We start from the raw sequence: 11,233 nt of genomic DNA, 5'->3' as shown, positions 1-11,233 counted from the left end.
ACATTCACACTGGTTGTTATTATTCGTTTTACACAATGGAAAAACTGTTATATTTATATTGTATTTTATGCTCCTGGCGTTTACTTCTTTGGCCCTAACTGTTCGATATAGTGGAACAACGCCCTAGAGTGAAGCCTAGGTTGCCCGGAACGAAGAAATGACCATCACTTTCAAACTGGTTGCAATTATTCTTGTTATATGATGGAAAAACTGTTGTATTTTTATTGCATATTATGCTTCGGGCATTGACTTCTAAGGTCCTAACTATTCAATCTGGTGGAGCAACGACCTAGGGTGAAGCCTAGGTTGGCCGGAATGTAGAAATGTCCATAACTTTCACACTGGTTGCAATTATTCCTGTTATACGATGGAAAAACTGTCGTATTTTAATTGTATTTTATGCTTTAAGCGATGAATTATAAGTCCCTAGCTAGTCGATCTGGTGGAGCAACGCCCTAGAGTGACGCCTAGGTTGTTCGGAACGTAGAAATGACCATTACTTTCACACTGGTTGCAATTATTCCTGTTATACGATGGAAAAACTGTTGTATTTTAATTGTATTTTATGCTTTTAGCGATGAATTATAAGTCCCTAGCTGTTCGATCTGGTGGACCAACGCCCTAGAGTGACGCCTAGGTTGCTCGGAACGCAGAAATGATCATTACTTTCACACTGGTTGCAATTATTCCTGTTATACGATGGATAAACTGTTGTATTTTTATTGCATTTTATGCTTCGGGCATTGACTTTTAAGGCCAAAACTATTCAATCTGTTGGAGCAACGCCCTAGGGTGAAGCCTAGGTTGCCCAGAACGTAGAAATGAGCATAACTTTCACACTGGTTGCAATTACTCGTTTTATATGATGGAAAAGCTGTTGTATTTATATCGTATTTTATGCTCCTGGCGTTGAATTCTTAGGCCCTATCTATTCCATCTGGTGGAGCAGCGCCCTAGCGTGGCGCCCATGTTGCCCGGAACGTCGAAATGACCATTACTTTCTCAATGTTTACAATTATTCATTCTATACGGTGAAAAAACTGTTGTACTTATATTGTATTTTATCCTTCTGGTGTTGATTTCTAAGTGCCTAGCTACTCTATCTGGTGGAGCAACGCCCTAGAGTGAAAGCTAGGTTACCCGGAACGTAGAAATGACAGGTACTTTCACACTGGTTGCAGTTACTCCTGTTATACGATGGGAAAACTGTTATATCTTTATTGTATTTTATGCTTCTGACATTGACTTCTAAGGCCCTAACTATTCGATCTGGTGGAGCAACGCCCTAGAGTGAAGACTAGGTTGCTCGGAATGTAGAAATGTCCATAAATTTCACACTGGATGCAATTATCGTGTTATACGATGTAAAAACAGTTGTATTTTTATTGTATTTTATGCTTCTAGCGTTGACTTCTTAGGCCCTAGCTATTGGAGCTGGTGGACCAACGCCCGATGCTGAAGCCTCGGGTGCCCGGAACGTAGAAATGACCATCACTTTCACACTGGTTACAATTATTCCCGTTATACGATGGAAAAGCTGTTGTATTTTTATTGTATTTTATGCTCCTGGCGTCGACTTCTTAGGCCCTAACTATTCGATCTGGTGGAACAACGCCCTAGAGTGAAGCCTAGGTTGCCCGGATCGTAGAAATGACCATCACTTTCACACTGGTTGCTATAATTCGTTTTACAAGATGGAAAAACTGTTCTATTTATATTGTATTTTATGTTTCGGGCGTTGACTTCAAAGATTCTAGCTATCCGATCTGGTGGAGCAACGCCCTAGAGTGAAGCCTATGTTGCCCGGAACGTAGAAATGACCATTTTTTTCACACTGGTTGCAGTTATTCCTGTTATACGATGGAAAATCTGTGGCATTTTAATTGTATTTTATTCTTCTGGCGTTGAATTCTAAGTCCCTAATTATTCGATCTCGTGGAGCAACGCCGTAGAGTGAAGCTTAGGTTGCCCGAAACGTAGAAATGACCATTACTTTCACACTGTTTGCAAATATACATTATATACGATGGAAAAGCTGTTGTATTTATATTGTATTTTATGCTTCTGGCGTTGACTTCTTAGGCCCTAACTATATTATCTGGTGGAGCACCGCCCTAGAGTGAAGCCTAGGTTGCCCAGAACGTAGAACATACCATTACCTTCACACTGGTTGCAATTATTCCTGGTATACGATGGAACAACTGTTTCATCTTCATTGTATTTAATGCTTCTGGCGTTGACTTCTAAGGCCCTAACTATTCGATCTGGTGGAGCAACGCCCTACAGTGAAGCCTAGGTTGCCCGGAACGTAGAAATGACCATAACCTTCACACAGGTTGCAATTATTCGTTTTATACGATGTAAAGGCTGTTGTATTTATTTTGTAGTTTATGCTTCTGGCGTTGATTTCTAAGGCCCTAACTCTTCGATCTGGTGGAGCAACGTCTCAGAGTTGAGTCTAGGATGCCCGAAACGTCGAAATGATCATTACTTTCGCACTGGTTGCAATTAGCCGTGCTATACGATGGAAAAACTGTTGCATCTTTATCGTATTTTATGCTTCTGGCGCTGACTTCTAAGGCCCTGGCTATTCGATCTGGTGGAGCAACGCCCTAGAGTGAAACCTAGGTTGCTCGGAACGTAGATATGACCATTACTTTCACACTGTTTGAAATTATTCACTTTATACGATGGCAAAGCTGTTGTATTTATATTGTATTTTATGCTCCTGGCGTTGACTTCTAAGGCCGCTGTTATTAGATGTGGTGGAGCAACGCCCTAGAGTGACGCCTAGGTTGCGCGGAAAGTAGAAATGGCCATTACTTTCACACTGGTTGCAATTACTTCTGATACACGATGGAAAAGCTGTTGTACCTTTATTGTAATTCATGCTTCAGGCGGTGACTTCTAAGGCCGGAGCTATTCGATGTGGTGGAGCTACGCCCTAGAGTGAAGCCTAGGTTGCCCGGAACGTAGAAACGACCGTTACTTTCACACTGTTTGCAAATATACATTATATACGATGGAAAAACCGTTATATTTATATTGTATTTTATGCTTCTGGCGTTGACTTCTTAGGCCCTAGCTATTCGATCTGGTGGAGCAACGCCCTAGAGTGAAGCCTAGATTGCACGGAACGTAGAAATCACCATTACCTTCACACGGGTTGCAATTATTCCTGTTACACGATGGAACAACTGTTGTATTTATATTGTATTTTATGCTTCTGGCGTTGCTTTCTAAGGCCCTAACTATTCGGTCTGGTGGACCAACGCCCTAGAGTGAATCATAGGTTGCTCGGAACGTAGAAATGACCACAACTTTAACACTGGTTGCAATTATTCCTTCTATACGACGTAAAAGCCGTTGTGTTTATATTGTATTTTATGCTTCTGGCGCTGACTTCTAAGACCCTAACTATTCGATCTGGTGGAGCAACGCCCTAGAGTGAGGCCTAGGTTGCTCGGAACGTGGAAATGACCATTACTTTCACACAGTTTGCAAATATACATTATATACGATGGAAAAGCTGTTGTATTTATATTGTATTTTACACTTCTGGCGTTGACTTCTTAAGCCCTATCTATTGGATCTGGTGGACCAGCGCCCTAGAGTGAAGCCTAGGTTGCCCGGAACGTAGAAATGACCATCACTTTCACACTGTTTGCAAATATACATTATATACGATGGAAAAGCTGTTGTATTTATATTGTATTTTATGCTTCTGGCGTTGACTTCTAAGGCCCTAACTATTCGATCTGGTGTAGCAACGCCCTAGAGTGAAGAATAGGTTGCCCGGAACGTAGAAATGACCATAACCTTCACACTGGTTGCAATTATTCCTTCTATACGACGTAAAAGCCGTTGTGTTTATATTGTATTTTATGCTTTTGGCGCTGACTTCTAAGGCCCTAATTATTCGATCTGGTGGAGCAACGCCCTAGAGTGAAGCCTAGGTTGCTCGTAACGTGGATATGACCATTACTTTCACACTGTTTGCAAATATACATTATATACGATGGAAAAGCTGTTGTATTTATATCGTATTTTATGCTTCTGTCGTTGACTTCTTAGGCCCTAACTATTCGATCTGGTGGAGCAACGACCTAGAGCGAAACCTAGGTTGCCCTGAACGTATTAATGACCATAACCTTCACACTGGTTGCAATTATTCGTTTTATACGATGGAAAAGCTGTTGTATTTATATTGTATTTTATGCTTCAGGCGTTGACTTCATAGGCCCTAACTATACGATCTGGTGCAGCAACGCCCTAGAGTGAATCCTAGATTGCCCGGAACGTAGAACTGACCATTACCTTCACGTTTGTTGCAATTATCCGTTTTATACGATGAAAAAACTGTTATATTTTCATTGTATTTTATGCTTCTGGCGTTGAATTGTTAGGCCCTAGCTATTGGATCTGGTGGACCAACGCCCTAGAGTGAAGCCTAGGTTGCCCGGAACGTATTAATGACCATAGCATTCACACTGGTTGCAATTATTCGTTTTATACGATGGAAAAGCTGTTGTATTTAATTTGTATTTTATGCTTCTACCGTTGACCTCTTAGGCCCTAACTATTCGATCAGGTGGAGCAACGCCCTAGAGTGAAGCCTAGGTTGCCCGGAACGTAGAAATGACCATTACTTTCACAATGTTTGCAATTATTCATTTTATACGATGGAAAATCTGTTGTATTCATATTGTATTTTATGCTTCTGGCGTTGACTTCTAAGGTACTAACTATTCGATCTAGTTGAGCAACGCGCTAGAGTGAAGCCTAGGTTGGCCGGAATGTAGAAATGTCCATAACTTTCACACTGGTTGCAATTATTCCTGGTATACGATGGAAAAACTGTTGTATTTTAATTGTATTTTATGCTTTTAGCGATGAATTATAAGACCCTAGCTATTCCATCTGGTGGAGCAACGCCCTAGGGTGACGCCTAGGTTGCTCGGAACGTGGAAATGACCATTAATTTCACACTGGTTGCAATTATTCCTGTTATACGATGGAAAAACTGTTGTATTTTTATTGCATTTTATGCTTCGGGCATTGACTTTTAAGGCCCTAACTATTCATTCTGTTGGAGCAACGCCCTAAGGTGAAGCCTAGGTTGCCCGGGACGTAGAAATGAGCATAACTATCACACTGGTTGCAATTATTCCTGTTATACGATGGAAAAACTGTTGTATTTTAATTGTATTTTATGCTTTTAGCGATGAATTATAAGTCCCTAGCTATTCGATCTGGTGGAGCAACGCAATAGAGTGACGCCTAGGTTGCTCGGAACGTAGAAATGACCATTACTTTCACACTGGTTGCAATTATTCCTGTTATACGATGGAAAAACTGTTGTATTTTAATTGTATTTTATGCTTTTAGCGATGAATTATAAGTCCCTAGCTATTCGATCTGGTGGAGCAACGCCCTAGAGTGACGCCTAGGTTGCTCGGAACGTAGAAATGACCATTACTTTCACACTGGTGGCAATTATTCGTTTTATACGATGGAAAAGCTGTTATATTTATATTGTATTTTATGCTTCTGGCGTTGACTTCTTAGGCCCTAACTATTCGATCTGGTGGAGCAATGCCTCAGAGATAAGTCTAGGATGCCCGAAACGCCGAAATGATCATTACTATCACGCTTGTTGCAATTATTCCTGTTATACGATGAAAAGACTGTTGTATTTCTATTGTATTTTATGCTTCAGTCGTAGACTTCTATGGCCGTAGCTATTCGATATGTTGGAGCACCGCCCTAGAGTGAAGCCTAGGTTGCTCGGAACGTAGAAATGACCACTACTTTCACACTGTTTGCAATTATTCATTTAATACGATGGAAATGCTGTTGTATTTATATCGTATTTTATGCTTCTGGCGTTGACTTCTAAGGACCTAACTATTCGATCTGGTGGAGCAACGCCCTAGAGTGAAGCCTAGGTTGCTCGGAATGTAGAAATGACCATAACTTTCACACTGGTTGCAATTATTCATTTTATACGATGGAAAAACTGTTGTACTTATTTTGTATTTTATTCTTATGGCTTTGAATTCTATGTCCCTAGCTCTTCGATCTGGTGGAGCAACACCCTAGAGTGAAACCTAGGTTACCCGTAACGGAGAAATGACCAGTACTTTAATACTGTTTGCAGTTATTCCTGTTATACGATGGAAAAACTTTTGCATCTTTATTGTATTTTATGCTTCTGGCGTTGACTTCTAAGGCCCTAGCTATTCGGTTTGGTGTAGCAACGCCCTAGAGTGGAACCTAGGTTGCCCGGTACGTAGAAATGACCATTACTTTCACACTGTTTGCAAATATACATTATATATGGTGGAAAATCTGTTGTATTTATGTTGTATTTTATGCTTCTGGCGTTGACTTCTTAGGCCCTAACTATTTGATCTTATGGAGCACCGCCCTAGAGTGAAGCCTAGGTTGCCCGAAACGTAGAAATGACCATAACTTCCACACTGGTTGCAATTATTCGCTTTATACGATGGAAAAGGTGTTGTATTTATATCGTATTTTATGCTTCTGGCGTTGACTTCTTAGGCCCTAACTGTTCCATCTGGTGGAACGACGCCCTAGGGTAAAGCCCAGGTTGCGCGGAACGTAGAAATGACCATAACTTTCACACTGGTAGCAATTATTCGTTTTATACGATGGAAAAACTGTTTTATTTATTTTGTATTTTATGCTTCGGGCTTTGACTTTTAAGGCCCTAACTATTCAATCTGTTGGAGCAACGCCCTGGAGTGAATCCTAGGTTGCCCGGAACGTAGAAATGACCATTACATTCACACTGTTTGCTATTATTCCTGTTATACGATGGAAAAACTGTTGTATTTTTATTGTATTCTATGCTTCTGGCCTTTAATTCTAAGTCGCTAGCTATTTGATCTGGCGGAGCAACGACCTAGAGTGAAGCCTAGGTTGCCCGGAACGTAGAAATGACCATTACTTTCACACTGTTTGCTATTATTCATTTTGTACGATGGAAAAGCTGTTGTATTTATATTGTATTTTATGCCTCTGGCGTTGACTTCTAAGGCCGTAGCTATTAGATGTGGTGGAGCAACGCCCTAGAGGGACGCCTAGGTTGCCTGGAACGTAGAAATGACCATTACTTTCACAATGTTTGCAACTACTCATTTTATACGATGGAATAACTGTTGTACTTATGTTGTGTTTTATCGTTCTGGCGTTGAATTCTAAGTCCCTAGCAACTCGATCTGGTAGAGCAACGCCCTAGAGTGAAACCTAGGTTATCCGGAATGTAGAAATGACCAGTACATTCACACTGGTTGTTATTATTCGTTTTATACAATGGAAAAACTGTTATATTTATATTGTATTTTATGCTCCTGGCGTTTACTTCTTTGGCCCTAACTGTTCGATATAGTGGAACAACGCCCTAGAGTGAAGCCTAGGTTGCCCGGAACGAAGAAATGACCATCACTTTCAAACTGGTTGCAATTATTCTTGTTATATGATGGAAAAACTGTTGTATTTTTATTGCATATTATGCTTCGGGCATTGACTTCTAAGGTCCTAACTATTCAATCTGGTGGAGCAACGACCTAGGGTGAAGCCTAGGTTGGCCGGAATGTAGAAATGTCCATAACTTTCACACTGGTTGCAATTATTCCTGTTATACGATGGAAAAACTGTCGTATTTTAATTGTATTTTATGCTTTAAGCGATGAATTATAAGTCCCTAGCTAGTCGATCTGGTGGAGCAACGCCCTAGAGTGACGCCTAGGTTGTTCGGAACGTAGAAATGACCATTACTTTCACACTGGTTGCAATTATTCCTGTTATACGATGGAAAAACTGTTGTATTTTAATTGTATTTTATGCTTTTAGCGATGAATTATAAGTCCCTAGCTGTTCGATCTGGTGGACCAACGCCCTAGAGTGACGCCTAGGTTGCTCCGAACGCAGAAATGATCATTACTTTCACACTGGTTGCAATTATTCCTGTTATACGATGGATAAACTGTTGTATTTTTATTGCATTTTATGCTTCGGGCATTGACTTTTAAGGCCAAAACTATTCAATCTGTTGGAGCAACGCCCTAGGGTGAAGCCTAGGTTGCCCAGAACGTAGAAATGAGCATAACTTTCACACTGGTTGCAATTACTCGTTTTATATGATGGAAAAGCTGTTGTATTTATATCGTATTTTATGCTCCTGGCGTTGAATTCTTAGGCCCTATCTATTCCATCTGGTGGAGCAGCGCCCTAGCGTGGCGCCCATGTTGCCCGGAACGTCGAAATGACCATTACTTTCTCAATGTTTACAATTATTCATTCTATACGGTGAAAAAACTGTTGTACTTATATTGTATTTTATCTTTCTGGTGTTGATTTCTAAGTGCCTAGCTACTCTATCTGGTGGAGCAACGCCCTAGAGTGAAAGCTAGGTTACCCGGAACGTAGAAATGACAGGTACTTTCACACTGGTTGCAGTTACTCCTGTTATACGATGGGAAAACTGTTATATCTTTATTGTATTTTATGCTTCTGACATTGACTTCTAAGGCCCTAACTATTCGATCTGGTGGAGCAACGCCCTAGAGTGAAGACTAGGTTGCTCGGAATGTAGAAATGTCCATAAATTTCACACTGGATGCAATTATCGTGTTATACGATGTAAAAACAGTTGTATTTTTATTGTATTTTATGCTTCTAGCGTTGACTTCTTAGGCCCTAGCTATTGGAGCTGGTGGACCAACGCCCGATGCTGAAGCCTCGGGTGCCCGGAACGTAGAAATGACCATCACTTTCACACTGGTTACAATTATTCCCGTTATACGATGGAAAAGCTGTTGTATTTTTATTGTATTTTATGCTCCTGGCGTCGACTTCTTAGGCCCTAACTATTCGATCTGGTGGAACAACGCCCTAGAGTGAAGCCTAGGTTGCCCGGATCGTAGAAATGACCATCACTTTCACACTGGTTGCTATAATTCGTTTTACAAGATGGAAAAACTGTTGTATTTATATTGTATTTTATGTTTCGGGCGTTGACTTCAAAGATTCTAGCTATCCGATCTGGTGGAGCAACGCCCTAGAGTGAAGCCTATGTTGCCCGGAACGTAGAAATGACCATTTTTTTCACACTGGTTGCAGTTATTCCTGTTATACGATGGAAAATCTGTGGCATTTTAATTGTATTTTATTCTTCTGGCGTTGAATTCTAAGTCCCTAATTATTCGATCTCGTGGAGCAACGCCGTAGAGTGAAGCTTAGGTTGCCCGAAACGTAGAAATGACCATTACTTTCACACTGTTTGCAAATATACATTATATACGATGGAAAAGCTGTTGTATTTATATTGTATTTTATGCTTCTGGCGTTGACTTCTTAGGCCCTAACTATATTATCTGGTGGAGCACCGCCCTAGAGTGAAGCCTAGGTTGCCCAGAACGTAGAACATACCATTACCTTCACACTGGTTGCAATTATTCCTGGTATACGATGGAACAACTGTTTCATCTTCATTGTATTTAATGCTTCTGGCGTTGACTTCTAAGGCCCTAACTATTCGATCTGGTGGAGCGACGCCCTACAGTGAAGCCTAGGTTGCCCGGAACGTAGAAATGACCATAACCTTCACACAGGTTGCAATTATTCGTTTTATACGATGTAAAGGCTGTTGTATTTATTTTGTAGTTTATGCTTCTGGCGTTGATTTCTAAGGCCCTAACTCTTCGATCTGGTGGAGCAACGTCTCAGAGTTGAGTCTAGGATGCCCGAAACGTCGAAATGATCATTACTTTCGCACTGGTTGCAATTAGCCGTGCTATACGATGGAAAAACTGTTGCATCTTTATCGTATTTTATGCTTCTGGCGCTGACTTCTAAGGCCCTGGCTATTCGATCTGGTGGAGCAACGCCCTAGAGTGAAACCTAGGTTGCTCGGAACGTAGATATGACCATTACTTTCACACTGTTTGAAATTATTCATTTTATACGATGGCAAAGCTGTTGTATTTATATTGTATTTTATGCTCCTGGCGTTGACTTCTAAGGCCGCTGTTATTAGATGTGGTGGAGCAACGCCCTAGAGTGACGCCTAGGTTGCGCGGAAAGTAGAAATGGCCATTACTTTCACACTGGTTGCAATTACTTCTGATACACGATGGAAAAGCTGTTGTACCTTTATTGTAATTCATGCTTCAGGCGGTGACTTCTAAGGCCGGAGCTATTCGATGTGGTGGAGCTACGCCCTAGAGTGAAGCCTAGGTTGCCCGGAACGTAGAAACGACCGTTACTTTCACACTGTTTGCAAATATACATTATATACGATGGAAAAACCGTTATATTTATATTGTATTTTATGCTTCTGGCGTTGACTTCTTAGGCCCTAGCTATTCGATCTGGTGGAGCAACGCCCTAGAGTGAAGCCTAGATTGCACGGAACGTAGAAATCACCATTACCTTCACACGGGTTGCAATTATTCCTGTTACACGATGGAACAACTGTTGTATTTATATTGTATTTTATGCTTCTGGCGTTGCTTTCTAAGGCCCTAACTATTCGGTCTGGTGGACCAACGCCCTAGAGTGAATCATAGGTTGCTCGGAACGTAGAAATGACCACAACTTTAACACTGGTTGCAATTATTCCTTCTATACGACGTAAAAGCCGTTGTGTTTATATTGTATTTTATGCTTCTGGCGCTGACTTCTAAGACCCTAACTATTCGATCTGGTGGAGCAACGCCCTAGAGTGAGGCCTAGGTTGCTCGGAACGTGGAAATGACCATTACTTTCACACAGTTTGCAAATATACATTATATACGATGGAAAAGCTGTTGTATTTATATTGTATTTTACACTTCTGGCGTTGACTTCTTAAGCCCTATCTATTGGATCTGGTGGACCAGCGCCCTAGAGTGAAGCCTAGGTTGCCCGGAACGTAGAAATGACCATCACTTTCACACTGTTTGCAAATATACATTATATACGATGGAAAAGCTGTTGTATTTATATTGTATTTTATGCTTCTGGCGTTGACTTCTAAGGCCCTAACTATTCGATCTGGTGTAGCAACGCCCTAGAGTGAAGAATAGGTTGCCCGGAACGTAGAAATGACCATAACCTTCACACTGGTTGCAATTATTCCTTCTATACGACGTAAAAGCCGTTGTGTTTATATTGTATTTTATGCTTTTGGCGCTGACTTCTAAGGCCCTAATTATTCGATCTGGTG

The sequence above is a fragment of the Calliopsis andreniformis genome, unplaced genomic scaffold (assembly GCF_051401765.1).
Source record: "Calliopsis andreniformis isolate RMS-2024a unplaced genomic scaffold, iyCalAndr_principal scaffold0025, whole genome shotgun sequence".
NCBI classification, from domain to species: domain Eukaryota; kingdom Metazoa; phylum Arthropoda; class Insecta; order Hymenoptera; family Andrenidae; genus Calliopsis; species Calliopsis andreniformis.
The sequence above is the reverse complement of the archived record's forward strand: the minus strand, read 5'-3'. Positions refer to the sequence as shown.